This window comes from Phyllobates terribilis, unplaced genomic scaffold (genome assembly GCF_046119375.1).
Source record: "Phyllobates terribilis strain yellow unplaced genomic scaffold, ASM4611937v1 Scaffold_3__8_contigs__length_932513732, whole genome shotgun sequence".
In the NCBI taxonomy this organism is placed as follows: Eukaryota; Metazoa; Chordata; class Amphibia; order Anura; family Dendrobatidae; genus Phyllobates; species Phyllobates terribilis.
This window is the reverse complement of record NW_027362763.1, coordinates 263,308,243-263,327,626: the sequence shown is the minus strand read 5'-3', so window position 1 is coordinate 263,327,626 and position 19,384 is coordinate 263,308,243. Positions and strand designations below refer to the sequence as shown.

At 41.2% G+C, this 19,384-nt stretch overlaps 1 long non-coding RNA gene across 1 annotated transcript in view; it reads left to right on the top strand.

The window, feature by feature from the left end:
• LOC141258064 (uncharacterized) overlaps window positions 1–18,746 on the top strand; it is a 63,390-nt gene extending 44,644 nt beyond the window's left edge. The window contains exon 2 of the long non-coding RNA XR_012318186.1: window positions 18,069–18,746. This is a non-coding gene — a long non-coding RNA (uncharacterized lncRNA). The remainder of the gene's footprint in view (window positions 1–18,068) is intronic.
• Window positions 18,747–19,384: the final 638 nt, after the last annotated feature.

Sequence of the window (19,384 nt, the reverse complement as noted above, 5' to 3'; positions counted from 1 at the left end):
TCCACCTACCTCTAACTTTGTCATTTGTGCCAATGTGCACCATGACCACTGGGTCCTCACCAGCCCCTCCCAGTAATCTGTCAACCCGATCAGCGATGTGCCGGACTCGAGCGCCAGGTAGGCAGCACACTGTTCGACGATCCCTGTCTTTGTGACAGATTGCCCTATCTGTTCCCCTAATAATTGAGTCCCCCACTACCAGCACCTGCCTGGCCTGCCCTGCTCTCCTATTTCCCCCCTTACTGGAGCTGACACTCCTCCGGCTTTCAGGGGACATGCCTTGCTGCAGCAGTGCTACCCCTGTACCGTCACCCCCCTCATCTGCCAACTTTGCAAACTTATTGGGGTGAGCCAGATCAGGACTAGCCTCCCTGGCACTCTTCCCTCTACCCCCCCCTTCTAACTGTCACCCAGCTAGCTGCCTCACTGTCCTGCAGCTCCCTACTACCACCCTCCCCCACATCTACCCCAGTGAGCAGCTGCTCAGTGAGCAGCAGACTCCTTTCCATATTGTCAATGGATCTCAGTGTTGCCAGCTGCTCATTTAGATCCAGTACCTGGGCTTCCAAACGCACAACGTGCAGACATCTCGCGCAGCAGTAAGCAATCCCGACCGGCTGTTCAAGGATTGCATACATGTGGCAAGATGTACACTGGATAGAATTGCCAATAATGGAGCTCATTTCTTAATGGGAATTGCACTAGACAGAAATGTTGAGTAAAAAGAAATGTAAAGAATTAATAAAATACAGACAGCAATCCAGTCCAAATTCCTCCCTTCCAAACTCCCTGAATCCAAGTCACTGAAAAACAAGTCACACACTTACTTCCGTTTGCACTTACACTCCGGTCACACTCAGCTCGTTCAAACTCGCTAAAGAAGAAGATTTAAAGAGTTTTTTTGTTTTTGCTTTTTCCCCCTTTTGCAGCAATGCACCCTACAGCTCAATGCACTTCCAAAGGGCACATAGCCTTCTATATACATTATGAGCCCCCGTATCGCCTTCTATATACATTATAAGCTCCCATATAGCCTCTTATATACAATATGAGCTCCCATATAGCCTCCTAGATACAGTATGAGCCTGCACATGGCTCCCTAGCTCTAGTATGAGCCCCCATATAGCCTCCTGTATACAGTATGAGCCACCATACAGTCTCCTATATACAGCATGAGCCCCACATAGCCCCTACATATAATATGAGCCCCCACATAGCCTCCTATATACATTATGAGCCCCATATAGCCTTCTATATACATTATGAGCCCCATATAGCCTCCTATATACAGTATGAGCCCTCATATAGCCTCCTATATACAGTATGAGCCCCCATATAGCCTCCTATATACAGTATGAGCCCCCATATAGCCTCCTACATACAGAATGAGCCCCCATATAACCTCCTACAGGTGCATCTCACTAAATTAGAATATCATCAAAAAGTTAATTTATTTCAGTTCTTCATTGCAAAAAGTGAAACTCATATATTATATAGAGTCATTACAAACAGAGTGATCTATTTCAAGTGTTTATTTCTGTTAATGTTGATGATTATGGTTTACAGTCAATGAAAACACAAAAGTCATTATCTCAGTAAATTAAAATAATTAACAAAAAACACCGGCAAAGGCTTCCTAAGCACATAGCTCCCTAGATACAGTATGAGCTCCCATATAGCCTCCTATATACAGTATGAGCCTGCACATAGCTCCCTAGATACAGTATGTGCCCCATATAGCCTCCTATATACAGTATGAGCCCCCATACAGCCTCCTATATACAGTATGATCCCCCATATAGCCTCCTATATACAGTATGAGCACCCAAATAGCCCCTACATATAATATGAGCCCCCACATAGCCTCCTATATACATTATGAGCCCCATATAGCCTTCTATATACATTATGAGCCCCATATAGCCTCCTATATACAGTATGAGCCCTCATATAGCCTCCTATATACAGTATGAGCCCCCATATAGCCTCCTATATACAGTATGAGCCCCCATATAGCCTCCTACATACAGAATGAGCCCCCATATAACCTCCTACAGGTGCATCTCACTAAATTAGAATATCATCAAAAAGTTAATTTATTTCAGTTCTTCATTGCAAAAAGTGAAACTCATATATTATATAGAGTCATTACAAACAGAGTGATCTATTTCAAGTGTTTATTTCTGTTAATGTTGATGATTATGGTTTACAGTCAATGAAAACACAAAAGTCATTATCTCAGTAAATTAAAATAATTAACAAAAAACACCGGCAAAGGCTTCCTAAGCACATAGCTCCCTAGATACAGTATGAGCTCCCATATAGCCTCCTATATACAGTATGAGCCTGCACATAGCTCCCTAGATACAGTATGTGCCCCATATAGCCTCCTATATACAGTATGAGCCCCCATACAGCCTCCTATATACAGTATGATCCCCCATATAGCCTCCTATATACAGTATGAGCACCCAAATAGCCCCTGCATATAATATGAGCCCACACATAACCTCCTATATACATTATGAGCCCCCATATAGCCTCCTATATACAGTATGAACCCCCATATAGCCTCCTATATACAGTATGAGCCCCCATATAGCCTCCTATATACAATATGAGCCTGCACATAGCTCCCTAGATACAGTATGTGCCCCGCATAGCTCCCTAGATACAGTATGAGCCCCTGCATAGCTCCCAAGATACAGTATGAGCCCCTGCATAGCTCCCAAGATACAGTATGAGCCCCCACATAGCCTCCTACAGTGCCTACAAGTAGTATTCAACCCCCTGCAGATTTAGCTGGTTTGATAAGATGCAAATAAGTTAGAACCTTCAAACTGCAAACGCGAGTAGGTTTTATGAACAGAAGCATAAATCTTACAAACCAAAAAGTTATGTTGCTCAGTTGAATTTTATTAAATTTTAAACATAAAAATGTGGGTCAATTATTATACAACCCCTATGTTTAATATTTTGTGGAATAACCCTTGTTTGCAATTACAGCTAATAATCGTCTTTTATAAGACCTGATTAGGCCGGCACAGGTCTGTGGAGTTATTTTGGCCCACTCCTCCATGCAGATCTTCTCCAAGTTATCTAGGTTCTTTGGGTGTCTCATGTGGACTTTATTCTTGAGCTCCTTCCACAAGTTTTCAATTGGGTTAAGGTCAGGAGACTGACTAGGCCACTCCAACACCTTGACTTTTTCCCTCTTGAACCAGGCCTTGGTTTTCTTGGCTGTGTGCTTTGGGTCGTTGTCTTGTTGGAAGATGAAATTACGACCCATCTTAAGATCCTTGATGGAGGAGCGGAGGTTCTTGGCCAAAATCTCCAGGTAGGCCGTGCTATCCATCTTCCCATCGATGCGGACCAGATGGCGAGGCCCCTTGGCTGAGAAAGAGCCCCACAGCATGATGCTGCCACCACCATGCTTGACTGTAGAGATAGTATTCTTGGGGTCGTATGCAGTGCCATCCAGTCTCCAAACGTCACGTGTGTGGTTGGCACCAAAGATTTCGATCTTGGTCTCATCAGACCATAGAATCTTGAACCAGTCTGTCTCAGAGTCCTCCAAGTGATCATGAGCAAACTGTAGACGAGCCTTGACATGACGCTTTGAAAGTAAAGGTACCTTACGGGCTCGTCTGGAACGGAGACCATTGCGGTGGAGTACGTTACTTATGGTATTGACTGAAACCAATGTCCCCACTGCCATGAGATCTTCCCGGAGCTCCTTCCTTGTTGTCCTTGGGTTAGCCTTGACTCTTCGGACAAGCCTGGCCTCGGCACGGGAGGACACTTTCAAAGGCTGTCCAGGCCGTGGAAGGCTAACAGTAGTTCCATAAGCCTTCCACTTACGGATGATGCTCCCAACAGTGGAGACAGGTAGGCCCAACTCATTGGAAAGGGTTTTGTACCCCTTGCCAGCCTTGTGACCCTCCACGATCTTGTCTCTGATGGCCTTGGAATGCTCCTTTGTCTTTCCCATGTTGACCATGTCTGAGTGCTGTTCACAAGTTTGGGGAGGGTCTTAAATAGTCAGAAAAGGCTGGCAAAAGAGATCTTTAATCCACACATGTGAAGCTCATTATTCTTGGTGCCTGAACTACTTCTTAATACTTTAGGGGGACCAAACAGAATTCTTGTGGTTTGAGGGGTTGAATAATAAATGACACTCTGAATTAACTTTTAACGTTTTTAAAAAAAAAAGAAAAAAAAAAAAAAAAATTTGCTGCAGTGCATTTCCCACTTCCAGGCTGATCTACAGTACAAATGTCACAATGCCAAGTTAATTCCGCATGTGTCAACCAGCTAAATCTGCAGGGGGTTGAATACTACTTGTAGGCACTGTATATACAGTATGAGCCCCACATAGCTCCCTAGGTACAGTATGAGCCCCAGCTTAGCATCCTACATACAGTATGAGCCCCCTCATAGCCTCCTAGATACAGTATGAGTTCACGCATAGCCTCCTATATACAGTATGAGGCCCCGCATAGCTCTTTGGTTTTAATCTAAATTGAATGATGTACAATACAAAGTTATATTGTGGTACCGTGTGAGCCAAAAAAAAGTATTTATTTTGTAGCAGAGTGTGTACTATTATTAAAACATAACTTTTAATTCATATTATAAAATGGTCACCACAAACACATAAATATCTTAAACACACTGTGTAAACCTGCGACTACACTCAATTCACTTATATGGAGAGAATAGTCAGTTTTAAATTTGATTAACAAAAATTAGTTGGTTCCTTCCACAATGGTCAGTTTCTCAACATACCTGTAGAATAAGCTTATATGTTATTAGGACAATGCTGGGTAGACATATATCTCCAAAAAAATAGAAAAAGATTGGAACAATCTCACCAAAATCTTCTGTTGTCAGAGACAATGTCCACACATCAATTGTCCATCCAGATGGTAACCTTCTGGTATACAAAGGGAGAGTGAAATGGACTTGGCCCTATAGTGCTCTATTCAGCATTAGTTTGACCTAGGTTCCCAACACTCCTGCCCTTACAAGGACAGTCCACAGCTTGCCCTGTTAGATATACTGCCCTATATAGCCCTATTGTGCCTTCCGACGCGTTTCTCCTTCATTCAGTCATCAAGGGAGGAAAAATGCACATGGGTAGAACTAGCATAAGCTGGGCTCCTTTTTCCCTTGTCCCTCACTAGCTGTATGCTAAATATGTATACTAGCATACCAGCTGTATGTTAAATATTTAGCATACAGCTAGTGAGGGACAAGGGAAAAAGGAGCCCAGCTTATGCTAGTTCTACCCATGTGCATTTTTCCTCACTCACTCACGCACACACGCACATACACACACATATACAGTCACACACACGCAGTCACGCACACATGCAGTCTTGCACACACATGTAGTCTTTCACCCAAAGTGTTGGAAAGACTAAGTGCAACACGAAGAGAAGAGGGGAAGGGAGCCCAGATGCTAGGGAAAGGGGGAGTGGAGACCTCCTAGGCTGATCTGATATCACCCTGACTCCCCTATCGTCCCTATATTGGTCCCTCACCAATTGTCGAACAGGAACCTAAGCCCTGGATAGGGAAGGGGAGGATGAGCACTAGTCAGTCCCCACTAGCAACTAAAGACAACAAGGGAGACACACACGAGGAAAAGTAACTTAGCTTGAGCCGACTTCAGAGAGATTACACCAAACGTCCTCCTAGCACCACAGAGGAAGACTGCAGAAGCTCCAAGCCTTCACAAGGAAACATGTGAATATCACCGGCACCACCCTGCTGCAAAAAGACCTGGGTGTCAATTAGCAGGAGGGAGGTAGCCAGATTTAAAAAGGTGTTTGTAATGCCAAATGAAGAGATCTTCTGCAACCAACTGCAGGGCGACTGTTTGTCACATCTGACACACCCGTGACACAGTCACACGCATGCAGTCTTGTACACACACGCAGTCACGCACATGCAGTCTTGTACACACACGCAGTCACGCACACGCAGTCTTGTACACACACGCAACAAAGAAAATGACGGCACTTCCACTACAAAAACTAGGTGTGAACAGGTGCTTACTAAGAGCAGCTACCTCCATATATAATGAACAAATAAAGTAGCACACTGTAACACTGAGTATATAGATGTGAAATATGAAATATGAATAGCATAACTGCTGTAAAAAATAGAAATAAATGAAAAATTTTTTTTTTAAAAAAATTTTTTAGCGCATGAAATATGAAGTATGGAAAATGAATAGCATTACTGCTGTAAATAAATGAGAAATCTTAGCGCATAAATTGGCCAATTCATGTGTACCTGACAGCCGCGGTAAGGCGTTTCTCGATGTCAGGACCTACCAATGTGAATACCTCTCTAAGAGACCTCCGTCTGCTTATGTGTGGGAAAGACAGATCCGGATGCATTTAAAACCACCTGCGGCATGGGGGTGGGGGTGGAGTGCTCAGTCAACGCTAAATCTAGTAACAAAGAAAATGACGGCACTTCCACTACAAAAACTAGGTGTGAACAGGTGCTTACTAAGAGCAGCTACCTCCATATATAATGAACAAATAAAGTAGCACACTGTAACACTGAGTATATAGATGTGAAATATGAAATATGAATAGCATAACTGCTGTAAAAAATAGAAATAAATGAAAAATTTTTTTTGAAAAAATTTTTTTTTTTTTTTTTAGCGCATGAAATATGAAGTATGGAAAATGAATAGCATTACTGCAGTAAATAAATGAGAAATCTTAGCGCATAAATTGGCCAATTCATGTGTACCTGACAGCCGCGGTAAGGCGTTTCTCGATGTCAGGACCTACCAATGTGAATACCTCTCTAAGAGACCTCCGTCTGCTTATGTGTGGGAAAGACAGATCCTGATGCATTTAAAACCACCTGCGGCATGGGGGTGGGGGTGGAGTGCTCAGTCAACGCTAAATCTAGTAACAAAGAAAATGACGGCACTTCCACTACAAAAACTAGGTGTGAACAGGTGCTTACTAAGAGCAGCTACCTCCATATATAATGAACAAATAAAGTAGCACACTGTAACACTGAGTATATAGATGTGAAATATGAAATATGAATAGCATAATTGCTGTAAAAAATAGAAATAAATGAAAAATTTTTTTTTTTGAAAAAATATTTTTTTTAGCGCATGAAATATGAAGTATGGAAAATGAATAGCATTACTGCTGTAAATAAATGAGAAATCTTAGCACATAAATTGGCCAATTCATGTGTACCTGACAGCCGTGGTAAGGCGTTAAATTTTTCATTTATTTCTATTTTTTACAGCAGTTATGCTATTCATATTTCATATTTCACATCTATATACTCAGTGTTACAGTGTGCTACTTTATTTGTTCATTATATATGGAGGTAGCTGCTCTTAGTAAGCACCTGTTCACACCTAGTTTTTGTAGTGGAAGTGCCGTCATTTTCTTTGTTACTAGATTTAGCGTTGACTGAGCACTCCACCCCCACCCCCATGCCGCAGGTGGTTTTAAATGCATCAGGATCTGTCTTTCCCACACATAAGCAGACGGAGGTCTCTTAGAGAGGTATTCACATTGGTAGGTCCTGACATCGAGAAACGCCTTACCGCGGCTGTCAGGTACACATGAATTGGCCAATTTATGTGCTAAGATTTCTCATTTATTTACAGCAGTAATGCTATTCATTTTCCATACTTCATATTTCATGCGCTAAAAAAATTTTTCAAAAAAATTTTTCATTTATTTCTATTTTTTACAGCAGTTATGCTATTCATATTTGTACACACACGCAGTCACGCACACACAGTCTTATACACACATGCAGTCACACACACAGTCTTGTACACACACAGTCTTGTACACAGACGCAGTCATGCATACACTCAGTCTTGTACACACGTAGTAACGCACACATGCAGTTTTGTACACACATATGCAGTCACGCACACACACAGTCAGACACCAGCAGGCATTCACATGGTCATACACACACGGTCATGCACATGCAGTCACGCGCATACGCACACGCAGTCACGTATACACATGCAGACGTGCACATATATGAGTCGCAGAAATGTGCACACACACAAACATATACAAAGACATACATACACAAACATATCTGATTACATACACAAAAATAAATATAAACAGACATATCACACATACATAGATAAACACAATAATATATGCACACACAGACACACTGTGTCAAACACGAACACGTCACTCACCTTCCCCCGGCTTGGCTCCCATTGAGGCTCCTCTCTGGCGGGAAGCAGCAGTGCAGGGCACACTGCATGACATCACTTTAGCAGACACGGCCGCGAACAGGGCCGTGTCTGCTAGCTGTGATGGGGCCGGGCCAACACACCAACAAGTTTAAAGGTGGAGTGCTGGCCCGGCCGAAGAAGAAGCATGCGGCCGTGCACAGCTGCTGGGGGAACAGCTCGAGTTCCCCGGCCCAGCCTGCCACTGCCTGCTGGGACATTATAATGAGGGCAATCTGGCCATGGGTCCCCCGGAGCCTTAGGCCTCACGCAGTAGCCCAGATTGCCCTCATTATAATCCGCCTATGCATAGTACACTTAGAACAGGTGTTCTCAAACACAATCGATATAAGTGGGATTTTCCCAGAATCTCAGTCTTGGTCTTGGTCTTGCAAATGACTATTATATAAATGTTCAGAGATGAGAGAAGCTGAGATAAAGATATTTTTTTTATCATTATTATGCAATTCGTCTATATGACACCTGGCCATGCACGGAGCTTTTATTGCAGTAAACATGAATTAAAATCTTATCTGTACTTTTAACCCCAATTGATCTTAGGAATTTGTTAATGACTTTCCTCGGGTTGTCCCTAGAATGAAGAGTTCAAGCTTGAGCTCTGTCTCTACAAGGTTTATACCTCACAGGATAAGAGGTTCAGGTGTGCCTGTATTTCTTTAGATCTGACTTACCTGTCACATCAACCTTATAATAGGATTTCAGTATTTTATACGTACACACACAGAGAGTACAAAGACAAATCACTGTTGTCGAGAAAACACAAACTGCTTACTGAAGAACATTAGGACCAGGTAAGAACAGGCAGGTGCTGTGGGATTAGCACGGCCCTATAACCCAGCACTATAGACGGTGGTGTCACCTGCCATAAATCACGGTGCATTTTAAAGGCAATGAAGGAATTTTGTGAAGCACAATACACCGCAGCAAGAAGAAGCTTGTGTCTACAGCAGAGAGTCATTGCTAGTGCTGACGATGTACAGATATTACTTTTTATTATTACATGTTAACACATTAAGTACCTGATTGGTGCCAGATTAATAAATTACAATTAATAATTAAGAGCAGAGGTGGGCAATTAATTTTCCAGAGGGGCCACATGAGATACCGTGACTGTTGTGGCGGTCTGAACTAATAGGCTGCAATGAATTCTGCTCAATATTAATATTGACATATGAATTATAATACAATTAATATTATATAAAATGATCATTTAATATTGAGCAGAATTAAGTATAATGACACCGTCCTATATACTATATAAACCCTCACAAAACCCCCTTATATACAGTATGAGCCCCCACACAGCACCCCCTATATAAAGTATGAGCCGCACACAGCCCCCTATATTCAGCATGAGCCCCCACACAAACACCCTATAAACAGCATGAGCCCCCCCACACAGCCTTTCTATATTCAGTATAAGCGCCCACACAACCCCCCTATACATAGTATGAGTCCATACATAGCCCCATATATACAGTATAAGCCCCCCACACAGCCCCTATATACAGTTTAAACCCCCACACAGAACTCCTATATACAATATGATCCTAAACACAGATCTCCTATATACAGTATGAGCCCCACACAGCCCGATATGTACAGTATAACTCATCATATACAGTATGATCCCATAAACAGTCCCCATATATACAGCATGAGCACCCACACAACCCCCCTATATTCAGCATTTGCCCCCACACAACCCCTATATACAGTGTGTACCCCCACTTACAGCCTCTATATACAGTATGATCCTAAACAAAGACCCCTATATATAGTATGAGCCCCCTACATAACCCCTATATACAGTATGATCCCCCACAACCTTCCTATATACAGTATGAGCCCCCTATATGCAGTATGATCCCCCACAACCTTCATATATACAGTATGAGCCCCCTATATGCAGTATGATCCCCATATAGCCCCCTACAGTTTGAGCCCCCACACAGTCCCTCTATATACAGTATGAGCCCCACACATTAACACATAGCCCCCACACATTCACACATTCCTAATTCTCTCAAGGTTCAGTGAAAAACTGAGAAGTATGAAAATCACATATGAGTGAAGTGGCCATATGGTGACTGCTGGAACCTGCAAGCAGAGCTGAATCCTGACAGTGAGTATATTACACACTGTTAGGGTTGGCATACTACAAGGCTTCATTTTATAATTAAATGGCTTGTCCAGGTTTGAGATGAAAGTTTGCAGTAACGCTAGGTGACTGCAGGCTTCTGAATTCTCACAGCGCATACACTGCACACTTAGCATTTTCCCTTGCCGGTGGCCAGAGTGGACGGTCATGTGAGCACAAGTATGTGATCTGTATACTTCTGGTCACATTCTGACTAAACATGTCCAGCCTCGCTCAATTCATTTTCATTGAGTGAGGCCACGCATGTCTAGTCGGCACGTGACCGCATGTATGCAAATCACATACATGCGGTTTCGTGACCTCCCACTCTCACCACTACACCAGAGAATAGTGATAGCGTGCAATGTGCGCTGTGAAAATTCAGAAGTCTGCAGTCACATAGAATGACTTTAGACTCATCAAAAACTTTGCCAACCCCTTTAATGCTCCTAAAATAAATAAAAACATAGTAACCCTTAACTTGTCAGATGGCAAAACACTTTATTAAAACAGCCTTGAGGAGGAATATGTGTCATGGTAGCCTCCATGATGTAAGCCTGGGAAAGCAAGCTCCAGCACGTATAGTGCTGAGAGTGTTAATAGAGCGTATTAGGGCCGGGTTTTATGAGCAGTCAAAGAGATGGGTGGGACTGGCTGCTCACATATCCCAGGGCGTGGTATGGCAGATAAAAAGGAGTCCAGTTGTCTCATTGAGTGTCTGTGTCTGGAGGTGTGAAGACCTCCAAGTATTGCTTATGTTTGCTTAAGGACTCAAGAGCTGGACACTAACCTGAGCGGGCAAACCTGCACTACTGTATGGACTATTTACTTGTTTTCACTCTGTGCCAGAAAAGGCTGTCATTTTGTTTTGGTTATGCTGATCGGTTATGAAGTTTTAATAAACAAGCCTGGACGTTCTACTGAAACCACTTCCTGTGCCTGCCTCAACTGCAGCTAAGTGAGTAGAAACCCTACAGTAACCATGTATCACGTAATCTTATAACTTATGGATTGTAACATGCGTACAGGTTCAGAACCAATAACAGCACAAACATGCATCATCAGAACCACCAGCAGTACAGAAATACAGTGAAGAGCAAAAGGGTAACAATTTTTTGAACTTTTGACTTTCAGGCTCCATATCTGACCATCCACTACTGCTTGAATGTGAGACCACCATCATTTTATAGACAATAATCTTGGCTATCTCATATATAAATTTGACTTCCAACTATTTAACATATAATTAGTTATGTAGATTCTTGTCAAGTCACTGCATTGTTACTGTTTTTCTTTAAAATTCTAAATTTTAATATTTATTATTTTGTTAGTATTTTGTAAATGCCCTTTTGGCTTTCAACACTGCCCGAATCCTTCTGGCCATGGTCTCGATCAGATTCAAACATGTCTCGACCTAAATCTGTTCCCAGGTCTTTTCTACACATTCCCAGAGTTGGTGCATACTGTTTGACTCACTTGGGTATGTATACAGTTTTTTATTCAACTCTACCCACGTGTTCAATTGGGTAGAGGTCTGAGGACTGTGGGGGCCAATCCAGCACCTCTATTTCATTGTCATTGAACCATTTCTTCGCCATTCTTGACAAATGCTTCGGGTTGTTGTCCTGTTGGAATACTATGTTGTCCTTTCCATACCCAAAGTACTCAAGTGTACTAAGTAACTCGTCTTGTAGGATACTCACATATAGCTCAGCATTGAGTCCACCATTGATCCCGGTCAAGTATCCAATGCATTTGGCTGTGAAACAACCCCATATCATCAGGCTTCCTCCGCCAAACTTGACAGTTTCTTCACTTTCTCGATCCCTTAGTTCCTTTTTCCCTTGTTTCTTCCAGACCCACCCAAAGTATAGAAATTCATTATCAGAACCACCAGCAGTACAGAAATTCATCATCAGTAAAGGAATACATCACAAGAACCACAATCAGTACAGAAATACATTACCAGGACTACCACCAGTACATGAATTCTGCACCAGATACATTTGTATCTCATGAGCCTACAACTTCCAGTACATCCTTAATAATGGTAAGGAGATACTGGGAGTTGTAGCTATCAGTCATCATCAGATTGCGGACCATACAGAAACCACAGTACTGATGAGAATTAGTCATCATCACAAATAAACATTTACATTGAGGTACCTTATTGATGGTGTCTCCAATTGGAGTTGTTCTCTTTCTTTTCTTCATGATGACTTTTCACAGCCACAGCTCGTCTCTGCAGACTTCCATCTTCTCCAGTCTTGTGCAGCACATCCCCACACGATACCCTTAAAAATAGGAGCGTCATTGTAATGCTACTGAATAAATATATATCTGCCCTATGCTGTGCCCCTGAAGAATTACTATTCTGTCTCCTGACACATCCCCCCCGCTCCCCATACTGTTTTTGCACTCATCCCCGCTCTTCTCCCCATACTATGTCTGCACTCATCCCCCCTCACTCCCCATACTGTGTCCGCGTGTCCGCACCCACCCCCCTCGCTCCTCATACTGTGTCCGCACCCATCCCCCCTCGCTCCCCATACTGTGTCCTCAAATTTCTTCACTCTGTTTGCACTCTATACTGTGTCCACACACACTCCCCCCTTGCTCTCCATACTGTGTCTGCACCCATCCCCCCTAGCTCTCCATACTGTGTCTGCATAAATTCCCACCACCCTCTCTCAACATACTATGTACTCAAATTTGTCCCCCTTCCCCCAATTACAAGAAATCTTTGTCTTCAGCTCCATTGGAGCACTTACCACACCTAACTTCTGCCGCCTATGCGGTACAGAGGAGTGACATCAGTAGTGTGATCACATGACCTGGACACGCTGCTAACGTCGACCTGACCCGGATGTGCCAGCGGGCAGAGCTTCAATTGTTCTCGAGCCGGCTTCCCACCTAGATACATCCCTGCCTCCACCAATAGACTACAGATATTAATACAAAAAAATAAATAATTTAAATTATTATTTACATTCATTCTCTACCCAAAACGACTATGAACTGTAACTGTAAAGACAGGTGTACCAACTTTTCCTTCATTGTCTTAAACATACCAGATTTATCCTGCAAGGCTTACATGCAGACCCTTTATTTATATAATGTTTCCTTACGTCACCGGCTGCATCATTCTCAGTAATATGCGACTATGTATTTTCTCAGAACTCATCTTCTGGCTGTCTTGTGCCCTTTTACCCATCTCTTGACAACATGTGACAATAGATTGCTCACTGAACCTGAACATGCTTATTCATTTTCATTCTTAAAGAAACATCAATTTGTAGTCAATTTGCACTAGATTCCTGTCCAAGCACACTGAAGTGGTAACAATAAGGGATATATATTATGGAGAATGAGAGGTATGGTAATTAGGGGTGTTCTGAATGCACTGTCATATTACTGACAGGCAGTACTCGATATTCAGGAAGTGGCATGTCTTTCCCTCTTTACACACCTTCACTATGTGAAATCCAATGCAGATTTAATGATCTGCCAAAACATTAGGGTGGGATTTATTTATTTTTATATATATATATATATATATATATATATATATATATATTAGGCAAGTTAACGGTCAGTTCTTGATGCTGATTTGTGAAAGCAGGAAACATGAGCAAGCATAAGAATCTTAGTGACTTTGCCAAGAGCTATATTGTGATGGTTAGATAACTGGTCTACAAAAAGGCATGTCTTGAGGGGTGTCCCCAGTATGCAGTGGGTGATACCTTCTGAATAAAGGAAGATGGTGACTCAACAACAGGATGATTGGTGCCAAAGACTCATTGATGCGCATAGAGAGCAAAGTGTAGCCCATCTGGCCTGATCCCGCAGAAGAGCGCTACTTGAGGACAAATGTCTGAAAACGAGAAAGGTGTCAGAACATACAACACATTGCAGATTGCATGGCGGTCAGCGTTCTCATACAGACCAGTCAGTGTGCACATGTGCCTCTTAACTGAGAAAAAGATGACATCAGGATGTACTATTGGAAGAAGGCAACAGATGCTCTGGGCAACGTGCTGCTGGGTAATCTTGAGCCAAATCCAACTATATGAGAGCCAGGACTCATGTCAAAGTAACATTGACCAAGTACACTCCTTCATGACAATGGTATTTTCTAATGTCCTAAGTCATCTTAGTCCATTCTCTAAATGTGTACATTTTGGCTTGAAGGGGAATTTCCATCTCCAAGATCCTATCTCAATATGCAGTAGGTGTAATAATAATATTAGCAAATACCTCCAATTAGAAATATAGTACAGTTCTTCTGATTATTTATGTTGCTTACCTCATATGTAAGGCATTGCTGTAGCTTAGATATACATGGTTTCAACCACTCATATAGTGACAGCCAGTTAGTTAGTTAGTTGGTTGTTAGTGGCCATAACCATGGAGGCCTAAGCAATGCATAAGCGACATTAAAAATAAGAAGAACTATACTACATTTCTAATTGGAGGTATTTGCTATTATTATTATTATTACACCTACTACATATTGGGATAAGATCTTGAAGATGGGAACAACCCTTAAGAAAAAAAACTGCAGCAAACCTCTGTGTGTAAACTCGACCTTATGACTGTTTCTGTTTCCCGGCCCCCATTATAGTTGCTCCAGAAGTTGACACCAAGTTTTCCTAGAAACCGACGCAACTAAAACAGTTCAATAGAGAACAAGTGGAGAACAATAAAAAGGTTTATATCTGTCTGAGGAACAGTTGAGGTACTGTATCACTGACAGGTACTGACAGTTTCCTCATTCCTAACTCTAGGAATATAATCCAATCCAAAGAATAGCTTGTAGTTTCTGTGCCCTGAGGAAGAAGTTGTACCACTGACAAGTCTCACCATTCCCAGTGATGCAGCGAGTAAAGATTCACAATACAAAGTATGTACAGTGGCATGTAAAAGTTTGGGCACCCTGGTCAAAATTACTGTTATTGTGAACAGTTAAGCAAGTTGAAGGTGAAATGATCCGTAAAAGGGCTAAAGTTACCGATGACACATTTACTTTGTACCTTAGGCAAAAATATATATACTGTATATTTTCATCATCTTTTACATTTTAAAAGTACAAAAAGGAAAATGAGCCGATGCAAAAGTTTGGACACCCTGCATGGTTAGTACCTAGCAGCACCACCTTTTGCTAGTATCACAGCTTGTAAATGCTTTTTGTAGCCAGCCAAGAGTTTTTCAATTCTTGTTTGTGGGATTTTCATTTATTCTTCCTTGGAAAATTCTTCCAGTTCTGTGAGATTCCTGGATCGTCTTGCATGCACTGTTATTTTGAGGTCTAGCAACAGATTTTCAGTGATGTTCAGATCAGGGGACTTTGAGGGCCATTGTAAAACCTTTGCTTGCGCCTTTTGAGGTAGTCTATTGTGGATTTTGACGTGTGTTTAGGATCATTATCCATTTGTAGAAGTTATCCTCTTTTCAACTTCAGCTTTTTTACAGATGGTGTTATGTTTGCATCAAGAATTTGTTGAAATTTCATTGAATCCATTCTTCCATCTACCTGTGAAATGTTCCCCGTGCCATTGACTGCAACACAACCCCAAAGTATGATTGATCCACCCCCATGCTTAACGGTGGGCGAGATGTTCTTTTCTTGAAATTCTGTGCCCTTTTTTCTCCACACATACCTTTGAGCATTATGGTCAAAGAGTTCTATTTTAACCTCATCAGTCCACAGGAATTGCTTCCAAAATGCATCAGGCTTGTTTAGATATTCTTTTGCATAGTTATGACGCTGAATTTTATGGTGAGGACGGAGAAGAGGTTTTCTTCTGATGACTCTTCCATGAAGGCCATATTTGTGCTGGTGTCTTTGAACAGTAGAACAATGTACCACAACTCCAGAGTCTGCTAAATCTTTCTGAAGGTCTTTTGCAGTCAAGCGGAGGTCTGATTTGCCTCTCTAGCAATCGTACGAGCAGCTCTCACTGAAATTTTGCTTGGTCTACCAGACCTTATCTTAACCTCCACTGTTCCTGTTAACTGCCAGTTCTTGATTACATTTTGAACTGAGGAAAGGGCAACTTGAAAACCCTTTGCTATCTTCTTATAACCTTCTCTTGCTTTTTGGGCCGCCACCATTTTAATTTTCAGAGTGCTAGGTTGCTGCTTAGAAGAAGCCATGGCTGCTGTTTTTGGCACAAGGTTAGAGGAGGCTGTGTTTTTATAAAGCTGGGAAACTTGTATCACCTGGCCTTTCCTAACGAAGATAGTGAACAAGCCTAACAGGATAATTAAGGTCTGAAACCTTGGTCAAAGTTATCTGAGAGCACAAATCTCCAAGGGTACCCAAACGTTTGCATCGGTCTATTTTCTTTTTTGTAATTTTTAAAATGCAAAAGATGAATATATATATATATATATATATATATATATATATATATATATATATATATATATATATATATTATTATTTTTTTTTTTTGCCTAAAGTACAAAGGAAATGTGTCATCTTTAGCTTTAGGCCTTTTAGAGGTCATTTCATCTTCAACTTAACTGTTCGCAATAACAGTAATTTTGACCAGGGGTGCCCAAACTTTTACATGCCACTGTATATGCATTATAGCAGCTAGGTAGCTCTGTTTAGAGTTGCCAATTGTCCAGAAATTCTGGAACAGGTCGTAAAAATAAAGTACCTTTTTTGCCCTGTCCGTAAAAAAATATTTGAGGCATCCACGATTTTTTTGAAGTTTAAGAAACTCATACAGATTATTTTGACTGTAATTATCATAATTTTACAGTTTACAATGAATGCAGCTGTAGAATTATGGGCTGTAGACATGTATCATTCATCATAATGCTTTATTATGGTTTTCTAGTGTGTCCGTAAAAAATATTGTCTGTCCATGATTTTTTATAAGCTGGCAACCATGACTCTCTCTAGTGTTACTACCATAACTGTTCATATGTAATGATATTCCTGTACCCTTGTATACAACCCATTTATTCCCTTGTTCTTTAATTTATTGACAACTAATAAGTGGAACAAGGACTTGGGTACACTCAGACCTTTTATGGCCGTATTATGTCAGCTTTTTTTTACTATTTAGCAACACCATTTCAATGTTGGAATGTGAAAAAAAAAGAAATTAGGATCAGTGGAATAATGGGGAAGGGGTTACAAGTCAAACATTTGCTTTTGGGCTAACAGGTCTTTAGTTACACCTCTGTTTAGTTAGTTAAACCGATCTTTGGTCTATGCTGATGAAAATAAATCATTTAAATACACAAATGGAATTAATCAAAGCAAGGTGAGATTTGGGGAAAAAATTGCAACTTTTTGTCCTTTTGCGGTGACGCAAACACTTTTCTAAAATGTGCGTGGGAGCTTAGCAAAGGAGATGTGGTCAACCGTCATGCAACAAATATAATATGTAATATAGTTTAATACAACTGACATACATTATAGAAGTAATCTATGCCAGCTCATACCTGCCATTAATATCACTTACTGGGCAGACCAAAGATGCACCAAATTTAGAAAGAGGTTTGTGCTGCATAATAAGTTTGGCGCACCTTACTCCAGCACGCCTGTGGTTCAATGTACACTAATCATCATAAATTTCCTATAAAGGAAGAAAAACTAATTTCTTTAAAACATTTTTTTTATAGGAAATGGGATGAAGCCTCCAGAAAGAAGGATGGGAATATCCAGCTGCAGCGTCAATGATGAGGTCTCAAAATTAGAAAAAAATATGTGTGTACAGATCATCATGGCTGTGTACAGAGAGTACATGAATTTTAGTCACCAGTGCATCTCTATGCAAAGTAACCCCCTGGTATACGGCACATCATCAATCATGTGGCTTACATTTGTCTGATGCTGAGTCACTGCAGCTACAGCACATGCTTAGTAAGCTGACCTGTGTCTCAATATATGCTACTGGGCAGGCGCCCATTTTCTGACATGGGGTGTCATTGGATCAGTAGATTTTAGATTGATATTTTTACAACAACTTTGGTTCTCAAGTCCTCAAACAGTTCTCTTCTCCTCTTTCTGTTCTCCATGCTTAGTGTGGACACACAATGCAAAGATTGAGTCAACTTCTCTCCTTTTTATCTGGTTTCAGGTGTGATTTTACTATTGCTCACACCTATTACTTGCCACAGGTGATTTTCAACGAGCATCACATGCTTGAAGCAAAGTTGTATACCCACAATTTTGTAATGGTGCCAACAATTTTGTCAGGCCCATTTTTGTGGATGTGTGTGAAATTATTTACCTTTTTTTTCTGTTTTTTTTGTGTTGTTCCAATACACCCGAAGGAAATAAACATGTGTATAACAAAACGTGTGTAATTACAATAATTTTCTTGGAGAAATACTTCATTTTCTGGAACAATTTCAAGGGTGCCAACACTTTCAGCCATGACTGTATATAATATTGTTTTAAATATTGGTATAATAAAAGGCTAAGCCGAGGCTGCAGCTACACCACAACAGAGTAATTTGTGGGAGCACCGGGACCATTGGCTGAGTCACAGTGTTTCGGTGGGGTAAGGCTGTGTTCACGTGCATAGGCACAGTCACAGAATAAGTTGGCCAAAAATAGAAGACTTGGCTGGTCAATCCTTCCTTTACTTGTTGGCTACCTAAATCTGCTGATATTTCTGGATATGAGGGATGCCATGTCATAAGAATCTCAACTGGGATCAAAAGTGAGCAGATGTATGCATGACCCTTGCTCTTTTATTCTGAGTATGTTAAACCTCTTTCATATTAGATGCAATGCTGTAAATTATATTAGATATTATTTAGGACATAAAACATTGCATGTTCTCTGAGAATAAAAAAAAACAATCTAAAAACATTTGGAATATTTGGTTCAATTCTGGGCACCAGCTCATAGAAAGGATGCCCTAGAGTTAGAAACAGTACAACGAAGAGCCACAAAACGGATATGGAGCATGGAGGGATCTAAGAAAAAT